General features: G+C 36.4%; 1 pseudogene; it reads right to left on the bottom strand.

Annotated features, from left to right (window-relative positions):
* Window positions 1–2,346: 2,346 nt before the first annotated feature.
* Window positions 2,347–11,259, bottom strand: part of LOC108728720 (uncharacterized) — a 53,789-nt pseudogene continuing 44,876 nt past the window's right edge.

The following is an 11,259-nucleotide window of genomic DNA, read 5'->3' as shown; positions in this document are numbered from 1 at the left end:
GCAGCAGCCAATCTTTTTTTCAGTGCAGACCACTCTTGAAAAAGAGAGTGAGATTTACTCCACAGAATTCAGGTAGAAGATAATCGATTACATCGATCAGTTTTGATTTTACGACTATTGTAGAGTAGACTGTAACCTGTGGTTTACACCGTGCGCTTAGGCCCAGTTCCACAACTCACGGTTAACTCTTAACCAAGGTTTACTTATTCATTGTCTCTTTCTAAATTTAAATTAGAAAGAGATGAGAAACAAGTTGAACCTCGGTTAAGAGTTAACCGTGAAATGTGGAACTGGGCCTTAGTCCGCGACCTATACGAGAGATGTCTTTGTTTAACCTACAGGATAAACGAGGATATCTATTGTACAGGCCGCGGCCTAAATGCACGGTGTAAACGTAGCCATTGTTTAAGTTTTTTTTTTGGTGTGCCATAGCCTTGAGCTTGGAAATCGTCGAATTGTGGCAACGCGCGAGCTCGATCTCGGCGACTCTCGTGCGATGACCCGCGCCACGCACGTTGCCTGTCGTCGTTCGGACGTCCGCAAATAACGAGACGCCTTGCGAATAGCTTCACACCGACGCTCCGCGCTCGTTCACGGCCTTTTCACGGTCTCTCACTGTGCCGCGCACGCGTGCGCCACTGATAAAGTTATCAGGTCGAGAGTCTGAATCCTTTTATGCCGAAGAATGCGTTCGTTCGCAATCCAATTTCTACCGGAATACTGAAATATCGACATGTTCTCGCGCGACCGTTTATCGGCTGCTTTCCGTTTCTCGATGTTCGTCGAAACGGAAATGAATTTTGAAAAATCTGCGAGGATTCGTGATCCTACAGAGAATCTTTCATACGTTTTTCGCAAGAAGCCAGTTCTTTTCAGCTCAATTTTTTCTCTTTTTTTTTCCTTCGACGTGAAAGGAACAAAAGAAAAAATGAACCGCGTCCGATGCGAAACATATGAAAGATTCTCTGCAGGATGACGAAGCCTAAAGAAACAGACTCAAGAATAATCGATCAGCTAAATTTATTTGATGAATTTCTGATCTGTACGTATTTTAGAATTATTCAGAATGGATTCCAATGGGAATTATTCAATTATTCCCTAGATTTTTATTGTTTCTGGGGAAAACGGAATAATTCCAATCAGAATCCATTTCGAGCGTTCCATAATACGTGCTCTGATTAGTTTCGACTTCACGTCGCGTTTATGGGAATTGTTGCCACAATAACTAGATATCCTCCAAGGCTCAGTTTCACAATTCACGGTTAACGCTTAATCGAGGTTCAACTTATTTCTCATCTCTTTCCAATTCTAGCATTAGAAAGAGATGAAGAACACCTCGGTTAAGAGTTGACCACGAGTTGTGAAACTTGGCCTTAGATCTCAATTCGAGAAAAGAACGAAGTCGGTTAAAAAAAGTACGAATAGATCGGGGAAACATAAGCCTGCCGCAAGGTCTACTGAACATTGATATTCGCGCCAGGGATTCTCGTATCGCCAAGTTTCGTATCATATGCCGCACGCGTCGCGCAACAAAGTGCACAATTCTATATGTGCTCTCTCCAACCGGAAAGCTCAAGGTTACCCGCAAATTGTAGCTGCAGCTCACACTTTTCGATATCGGTCTGTTCATGCAATCGCTATTCAGACAGCCGTAAGATAGGAGACACTGCGATAAACGGATAAACGATAAGATCCGCGGAGATAATCTCTGAATTTTTGGAGCCAGCCTGAACCGTGATAGGAACGCTCCCAATTCGGAGGTATGAGTTCACACACAGCACACTCTTTTCGGATTGAAAAATCCTCTCTCAGCGTCGTTATTCTAATGAGTCAGGCAAAAATTACTCACTGGACGCTGCAATCTTTGATCGGCCACGTTTCGTGAGATATCAACGAGCCACATTGATCGTCGGCTACTCTCCGCTCTCACGATAGACGTTACGAGAACTTACGAGAAGATGCATCACACAGGCTCCGATATTATCGAGAAGTCTAGGGACAGGCGGACGAAACGAATGTGCGAGCGAGCGAGCGAAATGAATGCTGATGTAACGCACGCGCACGATTGGCGACGGCCGGCTGCGTCGCATCTCCGAGACTTCGACTACTCCGAGATCCTCGCAGCACGCAACACAGCGGCACACAACGTGGCACGATGCACGTCTCGCGCGCAACTGAGCGACCGTCTCGGCCGCTTCGTCGACGCTCGGTCGTTTCCGCAACGTGCATGGCGGGAGGTTCGATCTCGTCGCGTCTTTGTCTGTGACACGAGAACGCCGACCGCTCTCTCTCCCTCCCTCCCTCCCTCCCTCCCTCTCTCTATCCCCTTGCGCTTCCTCACCCCGTTCACGCTGCTCCGGGGGCTCCGCCGTACTCTTTCTGGCCGTCGTCGGTTTGCGAGTTTGCGGTCGTCTCGCTCACGCCGACGACGGTGCCGATGCGCACCGGGGGATGAATAGAGGCTGCTGCTTTGGCGAAGCGAACGGTACAAGGGAGCGAGCACAACTGCGCCAAGAATCTTTCAGTACCCTAGTAAATACGAAGAAAGGTGGTGCTGGGATTTTCAGGTTTAAACAGGGGAAGAGAGCGACGTATTAAAATGATTGGAGAAACTGTAATTAATTATATATTAATACAAGAAGTAAATATATATATATATATATATATAACAAACGATGACAATGTTAAAATCTATCGCCTGTTAAATTAACGCAAGCAAGAGCCATGAGTCACTTTAAACAGTCCTGGCGAATGAGATTTTTGTGGCTGTTCCATTGATCGACACGCTTAAATCATTATACCTGCGTCCTCGCACGTGTTGGAAGTATGTAGGCATCACCTTTCCTGCGTGTATCAATATTGTATTTAATTAACTCTCCGAACTGCGCTAAAATCTGTAACACACAGTTTCTGACGCTGCGTTTCGAACACCCATTTAATTTATATTAATTAAAAGACACTAAGTAATTACAAGGAACCAAAATGATAACTTCTACAATAAAGAATGAATAGTAAATACATTTTAGTAAGAATAATCCACATTTGTAGATGTAACAAAGAAAATTGAATTGCTTGACCTTTTAACAAAGAGATTTGTAATTAAATGAATGCAATAGACCCACTATCAGCTCTGGAAGGTTAAACGTACACGGAGAAAATATTCTTTTAAAATTTACCTTGAAAATATGGTAGTTGTGATACAATACGATATTTTAAAGATTTTTACCATGCACTTCAGTAAAATTGATCAAACTTATTTTATATCTTATTGTATTTATTAATGAATGAGAGAGGTTTACATTAAAATTATTCGAAATACAATGTCCTATGACTGTCATATTTTCAGGGTAAATTCTAAGAAAAAATTCTCTCTGTGTAATGATAGAGAAAATAAATCTTTTCTTCTTCCGACTGTGTCGTTATCGCTAATACAAACGAATTTTTTGTATACATAATTACTGACGTGCGTACTCATAAGGTGAAATAATCTGCTGCAATTATCGCCACTAATACGAAGGGAAAAAATGAAAAAGATTTTACTAAAGTATCTAAAAATTTAGCCAGATAGAGATTTGAAAATAATTTTGTTGGACCATCAAAATAATTCGTTTATTAATATTGTGAAACGTTTGAAATGTTCATTAATGCGTGAATGATTATTATTTTTATCAATTTATTGTTAACATGCGAAATAAATTTATATATTTTATCATCATATGATTTTAAATTTATATACACGACCTTTTTGTGTTGGCTTTTAAAGACAATTTTTATTTGTTTTCATTTATTTTCTTCAGAGACTTAATTTATTTACATTGTTCAAAATAATGATGTTCAAGCATGATGAACAATGCTGCAAAAAATTTTGACATTCTAATAATCAATTTGAGCGTCGCTTGTGTATTTACAGCTAAATACTTTTAGATACTTTAACCAAATCATTTTTTTTTTCGCGAAGAGAACAAATAAAAAAAATTAATACCCCTCGTGCGCGGAATAGAATTTCATCGAAGCGATGATTTCACGTCGAGATGGAAATATCTAATTCTTTCTCAGGGGACCGACTACACTTAAATTGGTGGCTAAATTAGAAATCGTCCCGGTAGCGCCGCCCCTGCGAAACGAGAGACCGCGACGCTAATGCGGTCAACTAAAGTAAAAAGCTAACTGAAGGAGTGGTAAGTAGACACTAACACTTCCGGGCGAGCGACTCGATATCGACGGGGGTGGGTGCGCTCGCCTCGGCTTTAGCCCCGAATTAATTCTTCGGGGGTGGCCGAGCTCCCTCCATTACCGCCGGCGGAACGAGCGGCAGTAAAGTGTTCCGCCTTAAAAAGAATACGTGTACCTTCATCCCGACGCCTGTAGCAATGCTTTTCTCTTCCCTTTCTCCCGTCCTCTCCCTCCCGTTTCGTTCTCGGCTCCGGTACGATGCGGTGAGTTTCCTTGAAGATTTTAAGGGAAGTCCGGGATTTTCTCCGGGCTCGATTCTGCATCAGAAAGTTTCACCGACTATTGCTTTACTGTCTTAAAACAGCGGAAGTATCATTCACTTTTTCACAGAAAGAAAAAGCATTGTATTTGCCACACTTTACTCTCTAAATCTGAATCAGTGGATAATCACTGATATCAGTGCCAAATATGCCACTGGTAATCAGTGAATGAAATATGAGATCCCTAACCTAGCTGATGTTTATTATGTGATCTAACCAACCTTGTTTTAGTGCATAAATTCAATGAATATGGTATTGGAATATTGAAATTAACAAGCAAATATCAGTATTTTAGTTATATAATGCTTATTCTTCCTTTTTTAATTGAATTTCACTGATTAGTGGCCAAGTATGCCACTGAGTAATTAGTGACTATCCATTGATTCAGAGAGTATTCTACTCATTTTTTATTAGAACGGTAATAATTATAAAGGCTCTTTCTTCAAACAAATTTTTTATTTTGGAAAAATTATTAAGGATCGACTTCACCAAGGATGAAATTATTGATTATTCTTCCGAAACTAAGAATATGTCGATTTTAACTTTACTGAACATCGCACAAAAGATTCGTCTTTTGCAATTGAACTAGTGTACACTTTTGGAACTTAAAGTGAAATAGATATATGTTTAGCGAAAGCGAGAAAGAAAGTTCTAGTGCAGGAATAAAAAATAGATCTAATGTAACACGCCCTCTTCATCCACTTTTTCAATTATATTGTACTTAAATTTCGTACAAATTTAGTCTTAAATAAACAAGGGTGCGTCGTGTCGTCAGCGCGATAACAAAGCGTTAATCACGCTTTCCTGTAACTGTTTCAAGATGAGAATGTTCTGGAACAAAGTTTCGTGTTTTGTTAGGTCAGGTATGTCGCAATTTATTGACTCAGCCTTCAATTTCTTGTCCAGGAAAGACTGATCACTGATGAAGGCTACAAGTCATCTGGGGCTCTGTGTACGCACAAAGGCATTTTTCAAGTGAATTCTTTAGTTTAAACGGTTATAGCTCATGGACCTACTCTGCCTGTAAGGAGCGAAACTAATTATACTTCGCGTTAGTGACCTTCGTTCGCGACAGCTGTTTCTGTTCTAGTAAGCGAAATACCTATTGAATGTGCTCAAAGTCGAAGGCGTTGAAATTTTGCCTTTATGTCGAGATTAACTAGTTAAAACTTCAAAAAATTATTAACACTGAAAGAACAATTTTGCTGAAATATCTAAAAATTTAATTGGTTGCAGAAATCTAATCTAAACGGAATTTATATTTTGTTGGACCATCAAAATAATTATGTAGGAAATTCAAGCATAATGAGCAATGCAGCAAAAAATTTTGATATACTAATACCCAGCTTGAGCGTCCTACATAATTAATTTGATGTTCAAAATTATTTTCATATCTCTGTATCTAGCTAAATATTTTTATACAAAATCGTTCTTTCTATAGATATGTATTGTGATTTAAATAAAAAAAATATATAAACATATATTGTGCAATATTATTCCTTGTATCTTCTTTTTCAATTTTACGGAGACTAAAAATATTATAAATGATTGACAAAAAAAATTTAAAGGAAATATCTTAAGACTGTCGATGAAAAGATAACGTCAAGATATGGCACTAGCAGACTCTGTCGCGTCAAGTCTTCAATTTATTACCTCATATTATCCGATGTCGTATTGAATATTCGATGCACGAGTGATCTCGGTGGATGAAGAAAGAGAGCACCGGCGGCGGATGTTGAGCGGGCAAAGAGATCGATACGAGCCAGCAGCAGAGCACGATGCCCGCGAGTTCCATATAATCGTAGAGGAGAGGAAAAAAAGGAGAATGAGCGATAGCAGTCGCGCTGCTCGCGCAGCGCGCAAGCCGAGATAAAAGCGTTTACGGGGATGGTTCACCGGTTGGGGCGTGGTGGGCACCATCGCGAGTATATACGAGGGTCAAGGTTAACGTGGGAATTCCATATGCCGACATGATGGTTAATGCCACGTGCGTATCAAGCATTCCTCTTGATTCTCAGCGAGAAAAATGGAAGGTTTTCCGACTCTCATTCTACTTTTGTCTCTAATCAGTATTTTTTCCGGAATACATTGCGATATGTTTACTCGCATTGAGAGAAATGATTTTGTTACAGGAACAATTCAAGGGAAAACAAATGTGATATTTGTTAAGAAAACGATCGATTAGTTACTTGCAAATTAATTATGTTTCATTCGTCAATGTAACAAATAATCATTAGTACCGCTAGCAAATAAAAGGCTCATATATATACATACTCTCTAAATCTGAATTAATGGATAGTCACTAATTACCCAGTGGCATACTTGGCACTGATAATCAGTGAAGTTCAATTAAAAAAGGAAGAATGCATTCGAGCATTATATAACTAAAATACTGATATTTGCATGTTAATTTCAATCTTCCAATTCCATATTTATTGAATTTATAACCACTAAAACAAAGTGGTTAGATCACATAATAAAGATCAGCTAGGTTAGGGATCTCACATTTCATTCACTGATTACCAGTGGCATACTTGGCACTGATATCATATCAGTGATTATCTACTGATTCAGATTTAGAGAGTAGAAGTCGTAGACGGTCGTAGAGTCTCAAATCGTAAGAAATTGACCATTTCTAATCAAGTATTCTCCCTACATTTAACTGTGATTGATCAATTTCCTACGACTTAAGACACCATCATCTATGATTTCTATGATAAACGATCCTAAAGTCTATCCAAAAGATAGTTAGGTTCTATATAGTTTGCTTCTATTACTAAGAATTAGTTGGTATAGCAGACTAGTAGTAATCACAACAAATCATTTTGTTGTCACATATTTACCGATCAGTTGTTAAATTAACAAAATCCTTTCTCTCAGTACGTACTTATTTTTATATCTGGTTTATGTACGTTATTTATAAGCACAGAGAACGTTGACATTTGAAAATATACATTTATATCTCGCTAAAGTTAATTATTTAATATTAAATGAAAGGTTGTATCAATACTAAATTAATTTAAATTGTCATATGAACAAATCAAATAAGGAAAGAACCATTACAGTCAAGGTCAAATCTAGCCAAATAATATTTATATGTAAATTGTAAATACAACTTTCAGTTATATAAACTACACCACTTACTGTCGGACTTGAAATGCAATCATAAACTGTGTGAGAAGCTGAAATTATATCACAAATTAAATTGTGGAAATTTTGTAACGTTTAGTTGAAAATTGCGTTTAATTGATATTACGGTGACACATAGTGGAGGATTGCGATATAAGTACCGTACCGATTACTACTATAAATGAAACAAACACAATAAAATATCGAACTTACACTTACAACACAAATCAGAGAATGAAGCACGTTTATGGCAAGCAGCACGGACAACGGGGATGATTCACCTCTGATAGGGGGTTTGCGATTATTACGAGGGTCAAGGTTAAAGAGAGACAGATCCACATGCAGCGCATTAGTTCAAACCGCACGTGTGCGGCTTTTTCTCTTTTCCTTTCATTGAATAAGTACGATTTTGCATAAAAACTAAAGCAGGCGTCGGATTTACACAAATCTGCAGTTAATGAATTTTAATAAATTTCCCATAAAAAATCTGTTTAAATGCATTTCAGAAAGACAAATGTTTCCTCGATTTAAATTTTCGCTGTGACTTTGAATGCGAATAATAGATAAGTTTTCTTTGCGCTAAGAGCTTGGAAAATAAAATCGAGAGCAGGATCTTCTCTCATTCACGCTTTAAAGAGAAAATCTTGTGAGTTATAAGCACTATGTATGCTCTTTGTAAGAATTCTTGGAGTTGCACTTAGGGGACTTGTGGCCTATGTTCTTATTTGATCATCTTCCTTTCGTTAATGGATATTCATGGAAATACAGCGTTACACAAAAATGTTATCTGGATTCAATATTAATGAAAATACGTATTTTAATGATAGTGTTCTTACACACAAGACTGTTGTATCAAATAATCAAGAATATTATAGAAATAGACGTTTCACCGCGCATACATTTTATTTCGACTAAAAATTTCAAAGTACGATTAATACGATACGCACAAAATGCAAAAAACGAATGCAATAAAGAATCGATTATTAATTTTATAAACAAATCTGTAGAATATTTGTTAAACAATAAATTGAAATACAGAAGGTATGTAGAGTTAAATCATCAATGACTTTTCTATTACGTTAATTAAATATAGATAGTCACGTCTGAATCCAAGATATTGAACGCAAATCGTCGGATGATTCAACGGAATGATCTCACACGTAGGTAGATAAATTCTTCGAAAACAATCGATAAATTAGCTGTCCTCGTTTTTCATGTTAAGTGAAAGTCAGTAAAAATTTGTCTTTGCGAAAGCAGATACAATCTTACCAACCGCAACCGAAGATCCAATCGGCGGTCCAATGGGAATTTGAATTTTGTGGTAAATAGCTCGTAGATTTAGTCCCGCGATACCTTATGGCGATGTTGCCATGCACTGATTGCCATAAGAACCGCGGAGAATAATAGCGATTCCCCAGGTCGACACGGAATTCCTTAATGAGTCTCTCCTGGGCCGAAGGACGAGGCTGCAAATCATGGCGACGAGGAAGAAAGAAAGTGAAACTAAAAAAGATAGTCGATGATAGGAAATTAGGACGCCATAAAGCTGAAGAATTACGTCTTTTAATCATCGATTTAATTATCTCACCAGCACGTATAACGATGAAGTCTCCATAATAAGCTGCTATTTTTTAAATTCTGATAACTAAAATTAATGTAATTAATTAATGTAATTAAATCAAAGAAAACTATTAAAAATGTTAATAGCAAAAATTAAAAGAAATATTTTGTATTTTTTTGTAACTTGTACTAATATTTCTCTTTCTTTTCTTTTCTGAAAGATTTTGTTGAAAATAAAGATGTTTATGGATATATAATATTTTACGATGTATTGTTTTTTCTGTCTAAGAAATATATAATATTTTCTAAACAAAAATTTTAAGAAAAATGTGTTTGTTTAGAAGCACAGTTTAGTCGCTAGACGCAGGCATGTATGCATTTAGGTGCCATGTCGTGTCGGTAAATTGATACGCTCGTCTACATAGTTCGCATAGGTGCGAATGCATCGCCATGGTAAGGGTGCATAACACCCTTCTCAAGAGCCCTTAGTTAGGCCTTCGCCACCTGGCAAATTGAAATTATTGACACGGGCCATCGCACATTATTGTTTCATTATCAGAGCATCGCCATTTATGAATTCCGTCTTTAAACGTTCTTTTATTCTTCTTCAATGCTTCTTTTATCAGGTTTAATTTTTAAATTGTATTGCGTTGGCCATTTTTATGCGTTGGTGCTGATAATGTTAATATTATTCATTATTGAAGTTGAATTCGACTGACAACGCAAATGGTTAACTTACAATTAGCGCGCGTGATTTATCGCGTGTTGTTTTGTAAACTCTTTAAAATTTTTAATAAAATTTTTTTAGCTAGAAAAATTTGGCGCGCCGATACATCACCGGATTTTACCGACAAAATTCACTAAGTAAATTATTATCGAGCGCGTCCTGCTATTTACCGCAACGGGACCCAGCTTTATCTCGATCTAGCTCACGTATATACTTATCGAGATGAACGAGGCGTTACTTATCGTGCAGCTAAAAGTGGCCATTAGATAAGGCTCGGAATGCGTACATTGAACTGGAATATTACCCAATTCTGTTATATGGATCGTACCTTTTTAAGCGTTGTTTTTCCATTTTATTTCAATTAAATTGTACTGATTGGTTTTTATTATCTTTATTTTACCGTGAATCCATATTAATTTTTTTTTATATAATTTTATTATTAAATGTACACCTACTTGCTTATCGAGCAGCTCTAAAAATGGTTCTCATTAATAAATATTATTATCTTTATTGCATATCTATATTATTTAGATATTATATATCTATATTATTTATCAGATGTACGCTGTCAAATTCATAATGTCAAATTGTACAATTATTCATAATGTTAATTATGTGTTAATTTAAGTTATTTTTAATCATTTTTGTAGGTCGCCACTGCTCTCTTCTACCCAATATATCGTTAATTTGACTAAAACAATGTAAAAAAGATTTAGACTTCGACGAGATAAATCAATAGTAAATGCTATTAAGAACACTGAATGTTTGTGTGTACTTAATTTATTCTATACAATAATATATTTTGATACATTTTGGTCCACGATTCGGATCCTCTTCAATACATAATTAACGCAATCAAATTATTGTACAAACTATAATATACGCATAATGCACTTAGTCAATTTATTGATACAGACGAATAGTTTTAAATTAACTAAGTGTATTATGCGTATATTATAGTTTATAATTTGATTGCGTTAATTATCTACTGAAGAGGACCCGAATCGTGGATTAAAATGTATTAAAATTTATTATTGAGTCGTACAGAATAAATTATGTACACACAAACACCCACTGTTAGCTCTTAATAGTATTTACTAACTATTGATTGACTAAAACAATGAAGTTAAATGATTTAACTCAAGAAAATGTATTAAATTTATATCAAATTTAGTTTATTGTTTACTAAATGCATACGTTAATATGGACGATATTTACTTCGAAACTAACTACAGAAATGAATTAATTTACATTTTGACATACATGTTAAAAATAACATGTTATTTAATTCAAGAGGGAATTGGGTTGCCATTGCTCCTTCGATATCTAATAGTATACATCTATTGCTTA

This window comes from Mycetomoellerius zeteki, unplaced genomic scaffold (assembly GCF_001594055.1).
Source record: "Mycetomoellerius zeteki isolate Tzet28-1 unplaced genomic scaffold, Tzet1.0 scaffold64, whole genome shotgun sequence".
Taxonomy (NCBI): domain Eukaryota; kingdom Metazoa; phylum Arthropoda; class Insecta; order Hymenoptera; family Formicidae; genus Mycetomoellerius; species Mycetomoellerius zeteki.
The sequence above is the reverse complement of the archived record's forward strand: the minus strand, read 5'-3'. Positions and strand labels throughout refer to the sequence as shown.